This window comes from Balaenoptera borealis, assembly GCF_965194805.1.
Source record: "Balaenoptera borealis genome assembly, chromosome: 6".
Classification (NCBI taxonomy): Eukaryota; Metazoa; Chordata; class Mammalia; order Artiodactyla; family Balaenopteridae; genus Balaenoptera; species Balaenoptera borealis.
In genome coordinates, this window is record NC_138863.1 from 76,015,411 (window position 1) to 76,027,709 (window position 12,299).

At 33.2% G+C, this 12,299-nt stretch overlaps 1 long non-coding RNA gene across 1 annotated transcript in view; it reads right to left on the minus strand.

Moving 5' to 3' along the window:
- Positions 1 to 10,497, minus strand: part of LOC309630472 — an 85,026-nt gene extending 74,529 nt beyond the window's left edge. The window contains exon 1 of the long non-coding RNA XR_014245687.1: positions 1,371 to 10,497. This is a non-coding gene — a long non-coding RNA (uncharacterized lncRNA). The remainder of the gene's footprint in view (positions 1 to 1,370) is intronic.
- Between the last annotated feature and the right edge of the window lie 1,802 nt (positions 10,498 to 12,299).

Consider the following 12,299-nt stretch of genomic DNA (forward strand, 5'->3'; position numbering starts at 1 on the left):
AGAGCTTTGTAGGCCAAGGTTAGGACAATTATTCAGGAGTAACTCTCTGTATCCATGACATGTGGCAATCTATCATTCTGCTGTGGTGCAATTCTGAACACTGTTTATTGCTATGAGGTTTATCTGCAGGACTGAGTCACTGAGCTTGTAAGAGAGATTAACTAACAACCCAGAAGGGTATCTATTGTTCTCTATCTGTGTGTAGGAAAAGTCTTCCCTGAAGTGATAAATCCTATTTTTTGTTAGGTTAGACATTGTCTATTTATGTGGACAGAAATGGAGAAAGACTAATTAGGTGACATGGTTCTTAGCCAGAAAACAGAAATTTTAGTTAAATTAATGTTCAGAAGACTGAATTCGGTAGTGACCCAAATTTATGACTTGTACAAGTCTAACATACTCCATATTTTATGAAACTGTTTCAGCTAGTTCTCCAGATAATGCAAAAATTTTCAGCAAGTGAGAGTTGAAATATTAGAGAAAGTTGAACATTGGTTAATTCTTGGTTCAGAATGTGGAAAATGTACAAATGATTCCAGACTTTAGGACTTGCCATGCTATACCAATCAGCAACTTCTAGCTAGTCTTTTTTCCTAAATATCTTGAATTCATGATATTTTTCTCCATTACCACCACTGATTCTAAGATGCCATCATTTCTCACCCATCTGTTACATAGGTCCCTTACTCAATTTCCCTCCATTACTCCTACTGTACTTCTGACAGCCCAATTTATTTTCAACAGTGTGGATGGAGTGATCTTTTATTTTAAAAAATACATCATATAACTCCTCTCCTTAAAACTCTTTAATGCATTCCCAATGAAGTTAACTTTTGTAAGAAGCTGCAAGATCGAACTCTTATCTTCTCAACACCTTCTGATTACAATTTCAAGCAAACATCGTGTTTTCTTTCTGCCATGTGTGTTTATATAAGCTGGTTTTTTTTTCTTCTTCAAGGCTGACTACCTCCGAATTCCAATTAACAATTGCTAGTCATTCTTCAGATCTCAATTCACATGTTACCTTCTCAAAGAAGCCCATTCTAGAAGAGACATCACTGTAACGTGTTTGTGTGTCTCTATACTTCTTCAATGCTTTTTCACAACTGCTAATCACACAGTTTTTAATGACTTGTCTGCACCTCTATCAACCACAAGACTATAGGATCCTTGAATATAAAAATTAAGTCTGTGATATTCACCAGTGTCTCCAAGGCTTTAAATGCCAAGAGAGCAAGGAAAGACTCTATTTTTGCTTAGTAATGTGTTTCCAGCTCCTAGGACAGTGTCTTCCCATGGTAGGCACTTAGAAAATGTTTGCTGAGTTGATAAATAATGAATGAAAAGTGAAAGAAGACAATATGACTGACCTGTAACACTGTGGGCCATTAAGTCCATTATCTGTCCGTTGAAAATGAAGTGAAAGGTTGTTGGCTGTCTTCTAAATATCCTTCTTAATCCCCAGTTTTCAGATGAGGGCTCTGCTTTCAGTTCTCACAGCTTGTAGAATGTGAAGAGCTGTGTAAAATGTTTTCCTGAGATTTCCATTTGTATAGAGATGAGCCTTGTTCTTTGAGAGGGATCATCTAGAAAATATATATTGTAATGTTGTTAAAAATGAAATATATATTTAAAATTCACGATAGATATTCACTCACAAATATACTACAAAATTTTAAGTTAAGCATGTTAAGCAATTTAAACAATTTAAGACCTAAAATAATAAAGAGCTACGTAAGAAGCCCACTAATACACAAGAGAAATTATGGTTGCTTAATTTTGGTTTAACCTTTCAGTAAAAAAATTTTAAAAATCCTTCACAGGTCGAATGATATAAACAGAAATATCTATGTCCAATATCAAATTGATCAATACAAAGAAAATAACACACCTAAAAATAAATATTTAGATTTTGCTGAAATTGCTTGGAGCATGAATTTTATTTATTTTTTCTATATTATTATTTTTTAAAGCAGTGGATATGTTTTTATGCACCAAGCACATTCATAAAAATATGTTAGAAACTAAAATTATCTTTTCTCCTTCATTCTTTAGGAAGTCACCCTGTAGTTTTAAATGGAAAAAAGTTTGAGAAAACAGAAATAACTTTCTTATTACTAATCTTTTATAATTACAGTGGAATGGAAATTTCTTCATGGACACATGAATATAAGTGATGGATGGGGCTAATGCTTTCCAGATTTTTCTTTTCTTATTTGTTTCAATGATTAATCCAGTGGTCTACCTCTTCAGGGAAAAAGAAGGGGTAGTACTGTATCACCTTCATGAGGCTTGTTCCAATCATCCATTACTCTTCCGAGTTTTCTGAATCCAAGGTGGGCAATTTAGCTTTTACCAAAAGAAGCCTCTGTAATGGGTCCAAATAGTTAACTCCAAGACCATGCTGCTCCCTAAGTCAAAACTTTACTGTCTATTCCATTTCCCATTCAAAATATACAAGCCATGTCTGATATAATTCGCTAGAATCTATGTGAGCCCAAAGGACAGCCTAAATGTACTTCACACAATTAATCAGCCATGTAACACATTCCACGTATGGATAATATGAACCCCTCTGACTATCCAAATCTCAAAGAGTAATCAAGGCTGATATAATTGTATTTTCCTTGAATTTTATACCTGAAACAAGGGAAGTTCAAATTCATTAAGGTTTAGTTCGAAGGAATAATAAACCAAATATTTTTCCTAGCCAATTTGTTTTTTTTTTCATCTCCAACAAGTGAAGTTCTACCCTAATGCCCAGGGAGAGTCTGGGTTCCTTTAGCAAGTTCAACATCAGCTGCCTTCCACAAAAACAAGTGTCAATTTCTTCAGGTCCTTTGAGTTTGAATCAAACCAACCCCACATTTCTCAAGTGTCCCACTCATAACATCAACACAACATTAAACACATAAAATTGAGAAAATGCAAACATATCCCAGCACCTAAAGCAGTTATTAAAAGCAAAAGTATGTTCCCAGAACTCAGGACTGGTTTTTGTACAATCCAGGCCCATGTTATTGTTTCCCAAGAACAAAGCAGAGACTCAGAGACATCTTAAAAACCGAAAACAGAGAAAGATAGCATGAGAGAAAAAGAGAAATCTTAGATTCAGTTCTCTCAGAAATCTGGCATATTTAGTGTTAATGAAGCAACTGAAATTTCCATATCTGGAAGAAAAATAAATCCACCTTTACATACAGTATTCCTGCTCAGCGAAGGGAATTTACCACTCTTTCTATATGGAAGTTTTAAAATTTGATATAGCATCCGGCAACATTACCAGGCATCACTCGAGGCTGAATTTCATCTCCATGTCATGCAATAAATATGCGCATTTTCCTTTTAAGATCTGTGCTCTGAACTTCCTGGGTTTCATGGAGTGTGAACTATGTCTCTTTTTTTCCTGCTGTGTCCCTGCATTTGTTTCAGCCAGATAATCACTCTGAGCATGATGCTTGTATGAAGCTGCTCTTGGAGCATGTGAAGTCCATGTACTAGACACTAGTGAGGAAAAGCCCTTTTGTAGCACTCTCGTCACAAAACTCTGTGCCTTGCCTAAATTTTGAATTTCTAGGCCTTGAATAATTTGTGTGTCTTCAGTGGCAGTGAAATATTTTCTTCTGCCACATCATTCTTGGTACTTTGGAGGTGCCCCTGGTATTTGATCTAGTTTTTTTGTTGCTTACCTACTTTCAGCCAGGCTCCGCTTATTGTTTTAACTTTTTAAAACTTGCTTCTTGAGGTTTCCTCTTTTATTTGCTACTCTATTCTGCACACCTACTCTCTGCAGTATCTTCTCCTTCCCTTCTGTTCTGTATGTATCGTCTCCTTCATCTTCTCTCAGCTTTCACCACACTCTGGATTAGAAGGTTAAATTCCAGAATACGTAGGTGACATCACTTTTGCAATTCTATCTTCTTTTTTGTTCTGCATTATGAAACTGGAGCCATTGGGGACATTCTCTATCCTCCCATGGTTTTCCTTATGCTCCTAAATCCTGTCATTTTTCAGGACAGTATCAAATAAGTCTGGGCCAGTTTCAGAGACGAGGGGGCTATGAATTGCCTCTAATTTGCTTTCCTCCTGTGTGTATAGATTTTACAGTGTAATGAAGATCTCCTTCATTGTTTGCATTTTGAAGTTATGATTTATTTTCTTGTTTCCTTGAACATGGAAGTTTCTTTACTTTTTTTTAGATAGGGTGGGGTTTGTAAGAAGAAAATAGAGTAGCAATTCTTTTATATTGACTCCAACTTTATTTTTACTCATTTAAATGTTACCCTATACACTAACATTTATGTAAACTCTCCTTGTGAAGTAAAAGGAAATTGTGAAATGCTACTAACACTTAAATCATAGTCTTAGCCCCTGTACTTAGTACACTGTGACCTTTAATAAGTAACAATCTCTGAATTGTCACTTCTACAGCTATAAAATAAAAATTTAAAAAGCAAAACAAAAATATTTGTCTCATCTTTCTCATAATATGAACTGTCTTTAAAAAATGAAAAATGCTATGTTATAAAATTTTGGTTGCTAGTCTCTGTTTTATGTGTTTGGATTTTCATGTATTTAATTTCTTTAAATTAGGGCACAGATGTCTGATTTCATCTTATTTATATTTAAAAAATATTTTTGTATGGCACATAGATATTGACAAAGAAGTTTCACATATGTCTTTAAACTTTGCAATAATTCTGATAGCTAGATATTGTTCACTCTGAAAATTTAGGTTTAAAAGATGTAAGTCACTGGTCTATACCTCCAAATACAAAAAAAATTTTGTACTGAGGTTGATCTGGATACAGTTTTAATGCATAATAAGTAAAATGTTCTTTTTCTCTTATGGACAGATTAGGATATGTGAATGCTTAATAATGTCCAATTCTTAATTAGCTAGTTTGCTGACCAGATAATCATACAGCCAGCAATTAAGACTAATTGAATATCCTCTAGTTTCACAAGTGAAAAAACACTAGAAGGAGTACCATCTAAAGTCTCTTAAACACAAGGAGTTGATGAAAAGGAGAAACAGACTGTCTGAAGTAGAGTCTTTAAAGATCCAAAAAAAATAGAGGATTTGGTCAGAGGAGTGGTTTCTTAGAGACTTTGGAATAGCATGGCTAATCTTATTGTAACTTATGGAATTTCTGAAAGTCTTATTTGATTTTCTTTAAAATAATTAATTTGCATAAATTTAATTGACAGAGATTTTTATGATTCACCTTCATTTTTATGATTTTAAAGGTAATACCTGCTGTTTACACCATTGGAAAAAGTGTTGCTTTAGAAGTAATATGCAAGTGCTTTCCCATTACAGATAAGAGCTAGAGATAGTAGAGTAGGGTAAAAATTAAAGTAATTTTTATAGTTGAACAATAGCAAAGCTAATATATATTACTTGATTACTAAGTTCCGTTTTAAAGGTTTTGAATTATAAAATTCAAACATTATAAATTTTATAATTTATAAATAATTATAAATTATTTTTCAAAATTATAATTCAAAATTATAAAACATTATAAAATGTTTCTATTATAAAATTTGGAAATATAGTTATATATATTTAAATATATATAAACATATATTTGTATATGTAAAAATATATAAATATAAATATGCATAAAACTTTTAGTGAATACAGTATAACTATTTTATACTATTTTAAAATAGTGAGACCGGTGTGGCAAGGAATGAATTTCTATATCTTTCTTTATATAATCAAAGTTCTCTATTTACTAACTTTCAACTAAGCAAAAATAAAAAACAAGAGGCAAATTTAATCAATTTGAATATTCACAGTATGTCACCTCTGCTATATAGTTTTAATTTGTGTTTATGAAGAAATCATCTTATCAACAATCTTTCAGAATCTAATCATTTTTTAACTGGGAAAGCTTATCTATATTAAAAAAAGTTTGAATTATAGTGGATATCTGCTCTGTTTTTTTATTTTCACACAATTTCCTGATTTTCTTTATAAATCACTGTTTAGATAACTAAAACATAGCTAGAATTTTTACATACCATACAGGTTAAAGGTTGAAATAAGTTTCTAAATTCATTCACTTATGTTCATATGCCCTGATAAATATCCATTTTTGATTTGCCTATTAATTCATTTATGCTAGCAATGATGTTCATTTTCAATCTAAATGTTTATTGCTTTAAGGCACTGATTTAATGCTTTTATAACAAAAAATGTTTATTTTAAAATTAGTCTTAGGAATTAGACAGTAAATATCATTATAATTTGTCAGTTTGCTAATTGCTTTAATATTTTATATTTGTACATATATAAGTGATAAGCATTTACCAAATTACTCGTTAGACTTAAGGCATATGTCAGCATAACCAAGTCTAGTCAATTGCTGAAAATCAAAATAAAACTAAATCTCATTGTGATATCACTGCACCTCCTTCTATTCTCCTTATAATAGCAAAATTCCCCTCTTTATGCATGTTGAAATTGTGAATCTTCCTACTTTGTAGGGGTCTATGACCCCTGAGCAGCTCAAATAAGTGAAAAGTAATAGGAAAATTAAATTTTTACACAACACTTGTTGGTGTGAGGGCAGACTCCAAAGCTTTTCTGCCACAGCAATGAATACCATAATTGTTGAGGATAGCAAATTAGTTTTATCAAAACAACACTTATCATATGACAATGTGTTGATTTGAATTTTATTCTTTTTGTGTTTGCTTTTACATTAAATTTGATCTATTTTTGTGGTGACATGAAAGCTATTTGCAGGAAGAGTTTATACTTAGCTCTGTGATTATAGATATTATTTGGAGTATTAATTTGATTTGCAGAATTCAAATCATTTATTTGGCAATTAAATAACTATTTTCTTACTTAGAACATGTAACTATACTTCATTCACTATTACCATTTAGCCACATGCTAGGAGACACTGGGTCTTATTGTTTTATAAGTACTTAGTATATTCTACATCATTTATAAATAAATAATCATTATTGGTCCTCTAGTAACATTGCATTAATGAATTTCCTTCAAGGTGATAGGGAAATTTCTATCATAAAAAAATAGAAAATGGAATTTAAAACCACATAAATAACTGGATCCTAATTATTTACATAATGCAACAAATTATAACCATTTAAAATATATCAAATGAATACATTATATTTGGAAAATTTCTTGGGACACTTATAAATTGTCTAAGGCTATTTCAAACTACTGCCATAGTATACCAGGGATAATTACCAAGTTACTTAACAGACTCCCTGTTCACATATTTATCAAATTCCTGGCAATTAATTTATCAATTTCCTGGAAAATTTAATTGATCAAAGTGCCTGATTAACATCAGGAAATATAATAGACCCAGCCTATGGTAATTTTTTCATGGCTATTGAATAATTATTCTTCAGGTGTCAGTATTGTTGAAATTAAATACAAAATGGAGACCAGACTTCAAAATTCCCTGAGCAGACAGAACCATTTAAGCCATGTGAACCGAACTACATCTAGCTTACTTCATGAATATAGATGAAAATTAACTTAGGTTCTTTCTCGTAAATGCCTCTGATAATCATAAAAGAAACTTAAGTTCTCGTCCTAAAATAGTATGAGATAATCCCTTTCAACAAATCTCCTGCCATCTGGAAACCCCTATTGTAATGACCAATCATTGTAAAGCTTAAACAACTTCTTCACTTTCATCCTATAAGCCATCTTGTAATGTCATGCCCGTGAGCTCCATATCAGTTTTGAATTTGAAAGCTCTCAGTTCACAGACTATTCCTATATGCACAATAGACTCCTACTAAATACTACTTTATTGATCTGTAGCATTAATTTTCATATTTCTGAATTTTTGACTTTATCATCATATGATGAAAAGACTACATGAAAAAAGAGACACCATAAAAATCACTTAAACATACATTTCATATCCATGGCAAATCTGGGTTTAAGCCATGAGCCAGAAACAATTTTGGTTTTGGTTACAAATAGCAATGGAGAGTGTAAGTTTCTACTCTCAGTCTTAAAAAAAGTAAAGGAAACCATTTTTAAGGCAGGAAATAAAATCAATGGAATGGAAACAAGTTGTTGTTATGTCTCCATAGTGTAAACACATGATTCAAATGACAGTTTACACTAATATATTTAAAGTTAATTTGTTAATCTGGATATTTGGTGATTGAATGCTGTAAGTTACACAGAGTATTTTAGGACAATGGTGACTTTTTATATTCTAAAGATGATATTTTGTAAATAGTGCCAGCAATATTTTAGAAGTTTAGCCAAATGATAGCAATTTTAAGGATTCTAAGTATTTTTTTAATAGATTTATTTATTTATTTATTTTTGGCTGCATTGGGCCTTTGTTGCTGTGCATGGGCCTTCTCTAGGCATGAGAGCTTCAGTACTTGTGGCCCACAGGCTCAGTAGTTGTGGCACACGGGCTTGGTTGCTCCACCACATGTGGGATCTTCCCGGGCCAGGGCTCGAACCTGTGTCCCCTGCATTGGCAGGTGAATTCTTATCCACTGCACCACCAGGGAAGTCCCAATTCTAAGTATTGCAAAAGAAGCTAGCTGATTATTAACAGCCTTTCTCAGTTTTTACCTGTATGATTTGAGCAGATGTCAAAGTAATTTGAGGCTCTGTGAGCTCATCTACAAAGCTGTAGGACTGGTCTTGGTGATTTCTAAGCCTGCATATATAAAGTTACATTTGTCTCTCAGAAAGACAAAACTGCATGATCTCCCTTATATGTGAAATCTGAAAAAGTCGAGCTCATTGAATAAGAGTAGAAATGTGGTTTCCAGGGGTTGGGGGCTGGGGAACTGGGGAGATGTTAGTAAAATGTTACAAACTTCCAGTTATAAATACATAATTTATATATATATAAATTTAGTTATAAATAATAATTAATATTTCATCATCCTGGATTTTTCTGTTTCTTTGTATCTCCGGGTACCCTTCAGTCTCCATTCTAGAAGTCTGGAAAAGGATTTCTCAGACTCCTGCGAGGTGCCCCTCGTAGGGTAGGAGAACGGGGCAGCTCGCAATGAGACTCGACTCTGGGGATCTAGTGTATAGCATGGTGATTGTAGTTAATAATATTGTATTGTGCACTTGAAATTTGTTGAGAGAGTAGATCTTAAGGGTTCTCACCACACACACACACACACACACACACACATGCAGACACACAAATGGTAGCCATGTGAAATGATGGATGTGTTAATTAACTTGATTGTGGTAATCATTTCACAATGCAGTATATGTATATTAAACCATGTTGAACCCCTTTAAAAAATCACATTGTATAACCTAATTGTATACAACTTTTGTCAACTGTACCTCAATAAAGCTGGAAAAAAGTACAACAAAAATTAGAAAATAAAATAATTTAATAAGGAAAACAATGTAAGAAATAACATTATATGTGTCTCTAATTTTAATATTAATGAATTTACTCATTCAAATTACTCACATAAACAAAAACCAAATCTAAGTAGAATATATATGGTGACACAAAAAGACAGAATTTAGAGTAAAAAGATAATGAAGATTCTTTTTTAAAAATGTTGATGTTGGTAGCATAAAAATCTCTGAAAAGATCATTTGGCTTTTGGAGAATGCCAAGGATACTCATCACTTGGCTTCATACACAATGATATGCATAAATTGAAAGTCTATACTTGAGGGCTACTTTTTTTCTAATTATAACATTAAAATATGTCCTGTTATGCTGTATTTAGTGTACCTTATTACTGTTTGCTATTTTGTGTCATAAAATATAATTATTACATGTACACATTATGCAATTATAAAATCATCAGTTTCCTTAATTAAAGTGAAATATTCTTCTCAGTGAAGAGAGAATTTATTTAATATTAATGAATGAAAATATAAACACAGAGAAGAGGTCAGGCATTAAAGCTATTGGTGTGATATGTAAAAGTAACTAATGGTCTGCTAGAATAATGTTAGAAAATGATGAATTTGAGGTATAAATGATTGTTTTCAAAGTAGAACTGCATTCCTCAGAGCTCAAGTTTCCTCAAGCATGCTTTGCATATTACAAGTATCTGGGGCTCTATCCCTCAAAACCTACCCAAACCAAAGCAATTCTACTTTTTTTTTTTTAACATCTTTATTGGAATATAATTGCTTTGCCATGGTGTGTTAGTTTCTGCTTTATAACAAAGTGAATCAGTTATACGTATACATATGTCCCCGTATCTCTTCCCTCTTGCATCTCCCTCTCTCCCACCCTCCCTATCCCACCCCTCTATGTGGTCACAAAGCACTGAGCTGATCTCCCTGTGCTATGCGGCTGCTTCCCACTAGCTATCTATTTTACATTTGGTAGTGTATATATGTCCATGCCACTCTCTTACTTTGTCCTAGCTTACCCTTCCCCCTCCCCGTATCCTCAAGTCCATTCTCTAGTAGGTCTGCATCTTTATTCCCATCTTGCCCCTAGGTTCTTCTATTTTTTTTCTTTTTTTCTTTTTAGATGCCATATATATGTGTTAGCATACAGTATTTGTTTTTTTCTTTCTGACTTACTTCACTCTGTATGACAGACTCTAGGTCCATCCACCTCACTACAAATAACTCAGCTTCATTCCTTTTTATGGCTGAGTAATATTCCATTGTATATACGTGCCACATCTTCTTTACCCATTCATCTGTTGATGGACACTTAGGTTGCTCCATGTCCTGGCTATTGTAAATAGAGCTGCAATGAACATTTTGGTGCATGACGCTTTTTGAATTATGGTTTTCTCAGGGTATATGCCCAATAGTCGTATGGTAGTTCTATTTTTCATTTTTTAAGGAACCTCCATACTGTTCTCCATAGTGGCTATATCAATTTACATTCCCACCAACAGTGCAAGAGGGTTCCCTTTTCTCCACACCCTCTCCAGCATTTATTGTTTGTAGATTTTTTCATGATGGCCATCTGACCGGTGTGAGATGATATCTCATTGTAGTTTTGATTTGCATTTCTCTAATGATTAATGATGTTGAGCATTCTTTCATGTGTTTGTTGGCCATCTGTATATCTTCTTTGGAGAAATGTCTATTTAGGTCTTCTGCCCATTTTTGGATTGGGTTGTTTGTTTTTTTGATATTGAGCTGAATGGGTTGCTTGTATGTTTTGGAGATTAATCCTTTGACAGTTGCTTCATTTGCAAATATTTTCTCCCATTCTGAGGGTTGTCTTTTGGTCTTGTTTATGGTTTCCTTTGCTGTGCAAAAGCTTTGAAGTTTCATTAGGTCCCATTTGTATATTTTTGTTTTTATTTCCATTTCTCTAGGAGCTGGGTCAAAAAGGATCTTGCTGTGATTTATGTCATAGAGTGTTCTCCCTATGTTTTCCTCTAAGAGTTTGATGGTGTCTGGCCTTACATTTAGGCAGAAGAATGGATAAGTGACCTGGAAGATGAAATAGTGGAAATAACTACAGCAGAGCAGAATAAAGAAAAAAGAATGAAAAGAATTGAGGACAGTCTCAGAGACCTCTGGGACAACATTAAATGCACCAACATTAGAATTATAGGGGTCCCAGAAGAAGAAGAGAAAAAGAAAGGGACTGAGAAAATATTTGAAGAGATTATAGTTGAAAACTTCCCTAATATGGGAAAGGAAATAGTTAATCAAGTCCAGGAAGCACAGAGAGTCCCATACAGGATAAATCCAAGGAGAAACACACCAAGGCACATATTAATCAAACTATTCAAAAAGTAAATACAAAGAACAAATAGTAAAAGCAGCAAGGGAAAAACAACAAATAACACATAAGGGAATCCCTATAAGGTTAACAGCTGATCTTTCAGCAGAAACTCTGCAAGCCAGAAGGGAGTGGCAGGACATATTTAAAGTGATGAAGGAGAAAAACCTACAACCAAGATTACTCTACCCAGCAAGGATCTCATTCAGATTTGACAGAGAAATTAAAAGCTTTACAGACAAGTGAAAGCTAAGAGAATTCAGCACCATCAAACCAGCTTTACAACAAATGCTAAAGGAACTTCTCTAGGCAGGAAACACAAGAGAAGGAAAAGACCTACAATGATAAACCCAAAACAATTAAGAAAATGGTAATAGAAACATGCATATTGATAATTACCTTAAATTTAAATGGATTAAATGCTCCAACCAAAAAACATAAACTGGCTGAATGGATACAAAAGCAATTCTACTTTTATCTGTCTGCTTTATTGATCTTACTAAAATTTGTCGCTTGAAAGGTTTTCAAGGTCAAAACTATTGAAAATATTTTACTGCTGTAGAATATTAGACT